This window comes from Lygodium microphyllum, chromosome 5, assembly GCF_053477565.2.
Source record: "Lygodium microphyllum isolate KBCC chromosome 5, Lygodium_microphyllum_v1.1.10, whole genome shotgun sequence".
Taxonomy (NCBI): domain Eukaryota; kingdom Viridiplantae; phylum Streptophyta; class Polypodiopsida; order Schizaeales; family Lygodiaceae; genus Lygodium; species Lygodium microphyllum.
This window is the reverse complement of record NC_141139.1, coordinates 112840329-112849406: the sequence shown is the minus strand read 5'-3', so window position 1 is coordinate 112849406 and position 9078 is coordinate 112840329.

The window sequence follows — 9078 nt, the reverse complement described above, 5'->3', positions numbered from 1 at the left end:
TTGACTACTAGGCATTTTTATGTATGCCAGATATGCCTATGTCACATAGATGTATCTTCCTTAGTTACGGAGATGGTGACTTCCAGGTTTACAGGTTATGGGGTTTGGATGCCTAACACATTATACATAGCTGTGATGCTGCCTTTTATGAGATGCAAACATCTCTCAAGCCTCTTGATGTGGGTTCAGTGTGCTTTATGGTTGATGCTATAGCCGTATGTCAGTCTTCCTCTTCATTGATGCCACACACTATCTTGAGACCATGTCTGACATGTGTCCAGGATGCTGGCCCTTCTTCTATGATTGACTTTGGAGAGTCTATGTGCTCTTAACTATCTCCTATGTGCCACATTGATGCTATGCGCTATTCTGATGCTTATGCATTAGAGCCTTGCACTCATGAGTTGTGCTTGCTTCATGAGAAGCATTCTTGGAGTGCTCTACTCTATGGAGCTGTGGGATCACTTGTCTCCTGGATGTCATGGACTTGGGGATGCTTCACTCTTCTATAGATGTTCTTGATGCTTATTGCACAACTTGCTTTCCGATTGGGCATTGGGTGAGATGTCATGATACTTTACCTTGTCTCTTTTCCTTTTTCTTTGTTTTTTCACTCCCTAGCCCATTGGCCTTTTAGTGGGAGGTTGTTGGGGTAAAAGGACACTGGGCCTACCCATGTACATAGACCACCCATTCTTTGTTCATATATAATATGAAAGTGCAATAAGTCTGACATATCATTCTTGATAGCACCTACATTGTGTGTGCTCTTCTCTCCCACATCTTCCTCTTCTCCTTCTCCACTGCCATTGCATCCCCTTCAAGGGGTAAAAGCCCACTGGGTCTACCCATGTGCATAGACTGCCCATTCTTTATTTATATATAATATGAAAGTGAAATAAGGCTGTCATATCATTCTTGATAGCATCTACATTGTGTGTGCTCTTTTCTCCTGCATCTTCTCTTCTTCTCCACTGCCAATGCATCCCCTCCAAAATCTTTGATGTTGGATCTTCAAATTGAATCTTCTGTTTACTGAGCCTTGTTGGAAACTCAGTGCTAGAGTAGATCAAAGTGCGAGTGTTATGATTTAACCAAAGGAAGTAAGAGATTGAAGAGATATTTGAGCTTGAAGTCAAGTAGCTATGGCTGCCCACTTAGGGTTTCTGATAGGTGACTGGTGTTTCATTGATAGCATTTGGTGGATCATTGATGAGCAAGAAAACAATCATAATGGACCATAACTAATGACAAAAGAGAACAACTAATATTACGGAAGCATAATGCAAGTACAATTTAATGAGAATGATGGGATAAAATGAGTGTGGGAATGATTGCCTTATAGGCTTACAATAGGTGGTATTAGTAGGTGGCAGAGAGTGGAAAGGGACCATGGTATTTCAACTACCATGTTTTTAATCAAGTATGCACAAAGTGACCTAGTCTAAGGTTTATTGTCAGTGTGATCCTTTGACTTGTTGTTCCATACAAAGAGGCTAAAAGGCATGTGTGTGATTGCACATTTCTCAACACAAACGTGGTGGGATTAGCATGCAGTAAACAATTGATTTAGCTTAACTATAAATTGTCTAACTAGTTTCGAATGTTGTTGCTTCATTGCATCCAATTTCTAGAGGGCAATCTGTGTGACATTGTGATTAGAAAATTTTTGAATTAGTTAAGATTTGAGATGATCCTAATTATTCGATGGCATCATCTCACTAGACAAACCATGTGGTAGCTATGCCTACAAGCAAAGTGTGAACCTCCATTGCCTTCTTGTAGTTATTAGGCCATTCTTGATAGCTAGCAATGTTGTTAGAATAATCCAACTATGTCAAAACATCTTCTATTGGAAAAACAGAAAAGGCTTTGGGGTGCACCTTTGGATCAGGCTTATTTGTGTGGGAGTCTTTCATTGGATAGATCATTGAGAAGGGCTTATGTGTGTGAGAGCCTTTCATGGATAAATAACTAAGAAGGGCTTGATTAGTATGGTTTACATGAAATAGCATGCTAGACACATGGCCTGGAACATCTGCTCGATTGGAGTTACATGGAAAAACTCTAGATACATAATGAGAACTTTGAGGGAAACTAGGAGCCTGAGGAGGTAAAATTGGGTTGCTCGTGTGGGTAGAGAGTTGGCAAAAGATGAGTAGAGAGTCGTTGTATGAGATAGGATTAGACTTGCCATCTCTACTTACCAATGTAGAGTACACTAGTTTACTTCAAAATTAGCCCCTTCTTCACACTCCTTACTACTTCTTTATACATCTTTTGCTATACATTAAGAAAGTCTCCTTAATTGAATAATTGGAGGCCATTTTGGGAGCTAGACCTACATGGAAGGCTTGAGCGTTACATCTTAGCTAGCATAGCTATATCTAGGTGGAGTGATTACATCATGGGTTTGGGTTGGGAGCTTGACCCTCTGGTTGCTACAATATTTTTTTATTTATATTATTGATACTTATTATATATATATATATATTATATATATATATATATATATATATATATATATATATATCAATAATACTAAAGTATACTATATAATAGTGGCATATATGTATATTATTAAATATCATTATTCAACATGTTATATATTAAATATATAATAATAATAATGTATCTTTACCATTATTAACAGAACATGTTGGGTGGCAAGGAGAGGAGCCCCTCCTATCATACCCATCCATGTTGCCATGTGGTGCTTAAACCCCCACCCCCTCCCTGCTTGCAAAATGTGGGTAGCTCCCATGTACTACATCCCCATCCCAAAACACAAACCACTTATGCCCCCCTAATCCTTGCTTGTGCCCTATCATCCCACCTACACGTTCCCTATGTGTTTGAGTGTTTCCACCTCTCCCCCCAAAATCCTCACCTTACCCTTGTGTGTTTCTCTATACTTGATATACATGGGCCTCTCTCCAAGATGGAGCTCATTTTTATTGCATGCATGCATGCTTGCATACCTTTAGACACATTCTTTTAGCCCTAAGTTGATGAAGTAAATCTCTATATGTGTTCATGTTGTCATGATTCTTAGTTTTCTCAAAAAGAGGCTTTGAGTATGATTTTTTCTTACAAGTGTCTTTTCATGAGGAGAGAGAGAGAGAGAGAGAGAGAGAGAGAGAGAGAGAGAGAGAGAGAGAGAGAGAGAGAGATAGGGAGGGAGAGAGAGAGCCATGGGAGGGGAGGGGGAAAATGGGAGAACAAATTGAAGGGGGAGCATAGAGAGAGAGAGAGAGAGAGAGAGAGAGAGAGAGAGAGAGAGAGAGAGAGAGAGAGAGAGAGAGAGAGAGAGAGAGAGATAGGGAGGGAGAGAGAGAGCCATGGGAGGGGAGGGGGAAAATGGGAGAACAAATTGAAGGGGGAGCATAGAGAGAGAGAGAGAGAGAGAGAGAGAGAGAGAGAGAGAGAGAGAGAGAGAGAGAGAGAGAGAGATATATATTTAAAAATGTGAAGAGATAATAAAATATGTTCAAAATATCAATGATTTCTTTCTTGTAAATGTTAGAATCATTGTGATGCACATGTGTATTTTCTAAAGTCAAGTTGTTTTCTTAATAATTGGCATAGAAGTACCAAGATGTGAAATATTTTAACAAATAGTAATAGCAACAATTCAAAGTTTGGCATGAAATGCCTAACTTAAGAGCACCAACCTTGATGCTTCACACCGAGAGGAAACTAGACACAGATCACATACATATAATTATCAAAAAGTGAAAAGGGCTCTGGCCGTAAATCCCTCACCTTCCGGGTCCTGCACAAGAGGCTAACGTGACTCGGGATTGGATCTTGAGGCCCGCATACTAGTCTACGGGCGGAAAATTGGATTAGTGATCCCTGTGGATTGTTGGATAGCCTTCGGGCGGATTGTGGATAAGCCTACGAGCTGGACTCTTTGTATTTCAAAGATAAATATGATAACCTGTTAATAAAGAATTTGTCTGATATTGTTTTCCTATGTCAAGTGATAAAATTACGTGAAGAAACTAGTGCCTAACGGATTAATTAAAGAAGCTGGTTGTTACATGTCCAACTAATGTGTTAGGTAATTAAATAACTAAAATAACCTGAGAAAAGTGCGGAGGACGGGCCATAGGTCCATCCTACGGATGGGTGGTCTCGGTTGGCCGGGAACTTTTTCAAATCCCGATGGACAGCAGGAAGATTGTCAAATTACACGAACAACAAAAGCGTTGACCTAGAGTTATGATTAAACCCGATTTACGCTGTTTTAGGGGAACGGAATGGGACTAGACCTTATGGCAGAGAGGTTGAGCTTTGCCTCCCTCTCGTTTCCCATTCTCCTTGAATTAAATGCAACGTGAATCCGCTTCAGACCTGGCATTTCTGCGTAAAGTAGTTCGCTTGGGTCTGGCGCTAGTTGCTGTTAGGAAATGACCAATCAAGAAAACCCTAACTCAGGTCAATCGTAAGTGGGAACGGCCGAAATACTTTCACTACGTGGCAGACGCAGAAAACCCTAGATTGCAAACCCCATAACATTCCATGGGAGTGCCGGGTGGAGCTTTCTAAACATCCTTTTTGATGGACTGCTAAGATGTGTCCTGAAAATACAATCGGACACGTTACAATTGGTATTTCACCAACAATGGAATTGTTTTTAAAAAAATCTTAATAATTTGAGGTAAAGCAAATGTTACTGTCTAAACATTTCCTTACCTTCAATGTTGTCTTACAGAATTACGAAGCATGGAACAAGTTCTTGGTATTTCGAGTCATGTTCATGACCACAATGCATTCTCCGCATTATCAACAAAGGGTTGAGATGATGAACATCCTGAAGTAAATGTATAATCCATCACCCTTGTACATGGAATGAAGATGGACGGGTGCTTCAGGAATCTACTATATAGCCAGCCACCGGTTTGCTTATCTACAGACCAACCTAAAGAGGATCAAGTGGTTGGAAGACCTGAAAATCGTGAAGCTGTTCATTTTTGTGGAAGCTCACGTAAACTCAACTTTACATATTCGAGGTTGGAGGGTTGAGATGAACTCATATGTATATGAGGAAGTAACCCGTGTAATCCCCGCCGACAGGATTAAAGTGTTGGGCCACCATGAGAAGTATGGATTCCAACGGAAAGGATATCCTGAACTTCCAATGACTTACCGATTCCTGAAGATCCATGACCCGAAACCATACTATTATACAATTATTGTGGATAAATGTAATACAACGTTGTTCTCCCCAAACTAAATATAACAGTTGGCTTATCATCTCAAGAAATGTTGTATTCGAAAGGGCTATGGCCATATAAATACAAATAAAGACTTCTTTTTATCAATGTCTGATTGTGCATAAGAGTTGATAAAAAGTTAAGTAGCTACATTGTTTACGTGATAGCTGAATTAAAGATGTAATATAAATCAATAATGATTATCGTATAATAATGTTAAGAAACCTTTATCCAGGCACAACCCCAGGTACAGGTTCCTAATTCGCCTCCTATATCAAGTACTGCTGTAATCCAGGAGAAGAAGTTTCTTCTCAAGCAGATTAAGCAACCCGAGTTTGACGGGAGAGGTAGATTCACCCAAGTTGATGCTGAAATTTGGATTGAATCCATGGAGGATTACTTCGAAGCAGCCGGTATTGCACCCGCCAATCAGGCTATGCTCGCCAAGCTAAAGCTCACCGGCGAAGCCAGGCTTTAGTGGAAGCAATGGTGCAGGGATCAAGGGATCACGGAGGGATCCGTTACCTAGGAGAAGCTGAAGAAAGCCGTGCAGGGAAGATACTTGCCACTTGCATATCACACAGAGAAGATGAATGAGTTCTACGAGCTAAAACAGCTGGGGCTCACACTTGATGCATACTATTCTAAATTTATCTCACTTCTTAAGTATGCACCGCAGATGGACATGACACAGCAGGTGTCTAAATTTTGTAAAGTTTAAATCCACCAGTCAATACCCATCTTGAATCTATGCGTCCATCAGATCTTTAGGATGCACTCATTCGAGCGGTGCCTATAATTCAGGAGGTGCAGGCTAGACCAAGGAGTAGCAAAACTTGGTCTTATAATGACCCGAACAGAGAAGCATTCAGACCTCAAATGAAGAGAGTTCAAGGTCATAATTAGGGACAAAGAAATAAAGCAAGGACGAATAACATCAACAACTTTGTTCCTACTCAAAGTAATGGCCGAAACCTCTGTTGTTTCCACTGCAACGAGCCCGGTCACTTCAAAAGGCAATTTTCCAAGCTTGGTGGAGGACATCGCCAAGCGCCTTTCCAAGGAACAGGCCGTGGTCAAGGAGCCGCTTCCTGAGGCAGAGGAAGAACCACCTGCATTGCCAGTAGACAAATGTAAGAAGAAGAAGAAGAAGAAGAAGATCCGACCATGGAAGCAGAGTTTGAAAGGGCAACAGTCCATGCCGCTCTTCATAAGAAAGGGCCAAATCGCTAGTTCTCGGTGATTCAGACACTGTCGGACTATTAAGGTAAAAGTTTCAAGACCTTGACTGATTGTGGCAGTACACATTCCTTCATCTCAACAACATGTGCAAAAAGATTAGGAATAGCCACAGTAGAAGCATCTATCCTGCTTGTGGAATTGGCAAATGGTCGTGAGGTTACTTGTACCAGGCAAACTGCTAAGGTGGAATTCTTTTTGGGAGGAAAAAAGACTTCGGTCAAATTCAGAGTCATGAATTTAGGTATCCATGAGTGTCTACTCGGAATGGATTGGCTTAAGCCTAATGACACCCACATTCATTGTGGAAAGGGTCTAGTTTTCTTTCGAAAATCTGAAAGAGAATTAGTCACAACTCAAGGTGAGGCCGGAGTGCCAAGAATCCAATTGGCCAAAGTATCTCGGATCATAAAAGGATTCAGAAAAGGATTACCTGTTTACTTGATCAAACTCAACAAGTTAGATCAGAAGCAAGAGTCTCATGAAGGACCTTCTTGGCTAAAGGAATATGCAGATGTATTCCATGAAGAGTTGACTGAACTTCCGCCTCAAAGAGAAGTGGATCATGAGACTAAGTTAGTACTTGGAACTCCGCCAATTGCAAAGAGACCTTATAGAATCCATACCAGAAGCAATTGAGCTAAAGGAACAACTCAAGAAACCACTAGATCAGGGCTATATCTGGCCTAGCAGTTCACCATGGGGAGATCCAGTACTGTTCCAGAAAAAGAAAGATGGGACTCTTCGACTATGTGTTGATTACCGAGGGTTGAATCAATCAATGGTCAAGAACAAGAACCCTACCCCTAGAATAGATGAGCTTCTTGATCGTCTTCAGGGTGCAAAGATATTCTCCAAAATTGATCTCAGGTCATCTTACTATCAGATAAGGATCAAGGAAGAAGATATCTCCAAGACGGCCTTCAATACAAGATATGGGCACTTTGAGTTTCTAGTTATGTCATTCGGGCTTACGAATGCACCTGCCACCTTCAAGAGGTTAATGCAGGATATCTTTAGGCCATATCTTGATGATTATATGCTTGTCTTCTTCGACGACACTTTAGTCTATTCCAAACAAGAAGAAGATCATGAACCCCAACTTCGGATTGTCCTTGAGACAATGAGGGAGTATAAGCTCTATGCTAAGAGGAAGAAGTGTGCATTCTTCAAACGTCAGATTGAATATCTAGGTTTCATAGTTTCAACAAAAGGAATCTCAGTGGACCCAGCCAGAGATGTGCTTGAGTGGCCAATACCAACATCTGTCAAAGAGATACGAAGCTTCCTTGGATTGATAGGATGGTATAGGGTCTTCATCAAAAACTATGCTTTGATTGCAGCACCTCTGATGGACTTACTGAAGAAGCAAACTTCCATTGCATGGTCAACTCCCGAACAAAACAGCTTTGATAGATTGAAGCAAAGTTTGGTATCAACACCTATTCTAAAACTTCCAGACCTCAATAAGGAGTTCCAGGTAGTAACTGATGCTAGCATACTTGCCTTGGGGTGTGTACTCATGCAAGAAGGTCATCCAGTAGCATACTCTTCAAGGAAATTGAAGAGTCATGAAAAGAATTATGCTACGCATGATCTGGAATTGTTAGCTGTCATCCATGCTCTAAAGCTTTGGAGACACTACCTGTTGGGTAATAAGTTTACTCTAGTAATTGACCATAAGAGTCTCAAATGGATCTTTACCCACAATGAGCTCAACATGAGGCAACGTCGGTGGATTGAAGTGTTGGAGGAATATGACTTTGAAATCAAGTACCGACCAAGAAAAGAGAATGTAGTTGCCGATGCACTCAGTCGCAAGGCATTCCTTAATTCCCTAATCTTGCAAAATCCATCAATAGCCAGATCTCTAGCTACAAAAGTATCTATGCCATAGCTGGTGATTTGAGTTGGATTGAAGATTATTTTTAGTAGATATTAGAGCTTTTATTCATTTTTTTCTGAGGTTGCAAGGACGCTTTCTTTCTAAGTATGGGGATATGTTGAGTGCTGAAATGATATGTTTTTTGGGCTGTTTTTTGTTGTTTTTGTTGTTGAATGGTTGTTTTTGGTGATGGATTTTTTGAATTTGAAGATATTTTGAAGTGTTTGGAATGGTTTGAGTATGTTTGAAGGGTTTATGATGGTTTTTTATGAGGATATGTTATTCTGTAGGGTTCTGTAATTTTTTATGTTCGGTTCTGTAAGGTTTGATTTTCTTCTGTTTTCTTTATGTTTAGGTAGTTGAGATGGTTGAATGAATGTTTTGAGAAATGGTTGAGGTTGTGTTAAAAGGTTTATGAAATATTGAATTGGTTTTGGTTTTATTTTTATGGTTTTTAATATGGTCTCTGTTGATTTTCTGTAAGGTTCTGTGGTTCTGTTGTTCTGTATTTATGTTGCTCTATGGTCTATTCTGTTTGTTTTTGTTGAGTGTTATGTTGAATGTATGGATGTTTTGGGAAGTTTTTTTGTTTTAGGAAAGGATTAATGGAAGCTCTATTCAAGCTAATTGAAGTGAAGTAGCTAATGAAGATTCACAGAAGGTTACAAAATAATAGTGACATAAGCTAGATCTCATAGGACACTATGATGTCTCTGGTGCCTCTTTGCATCT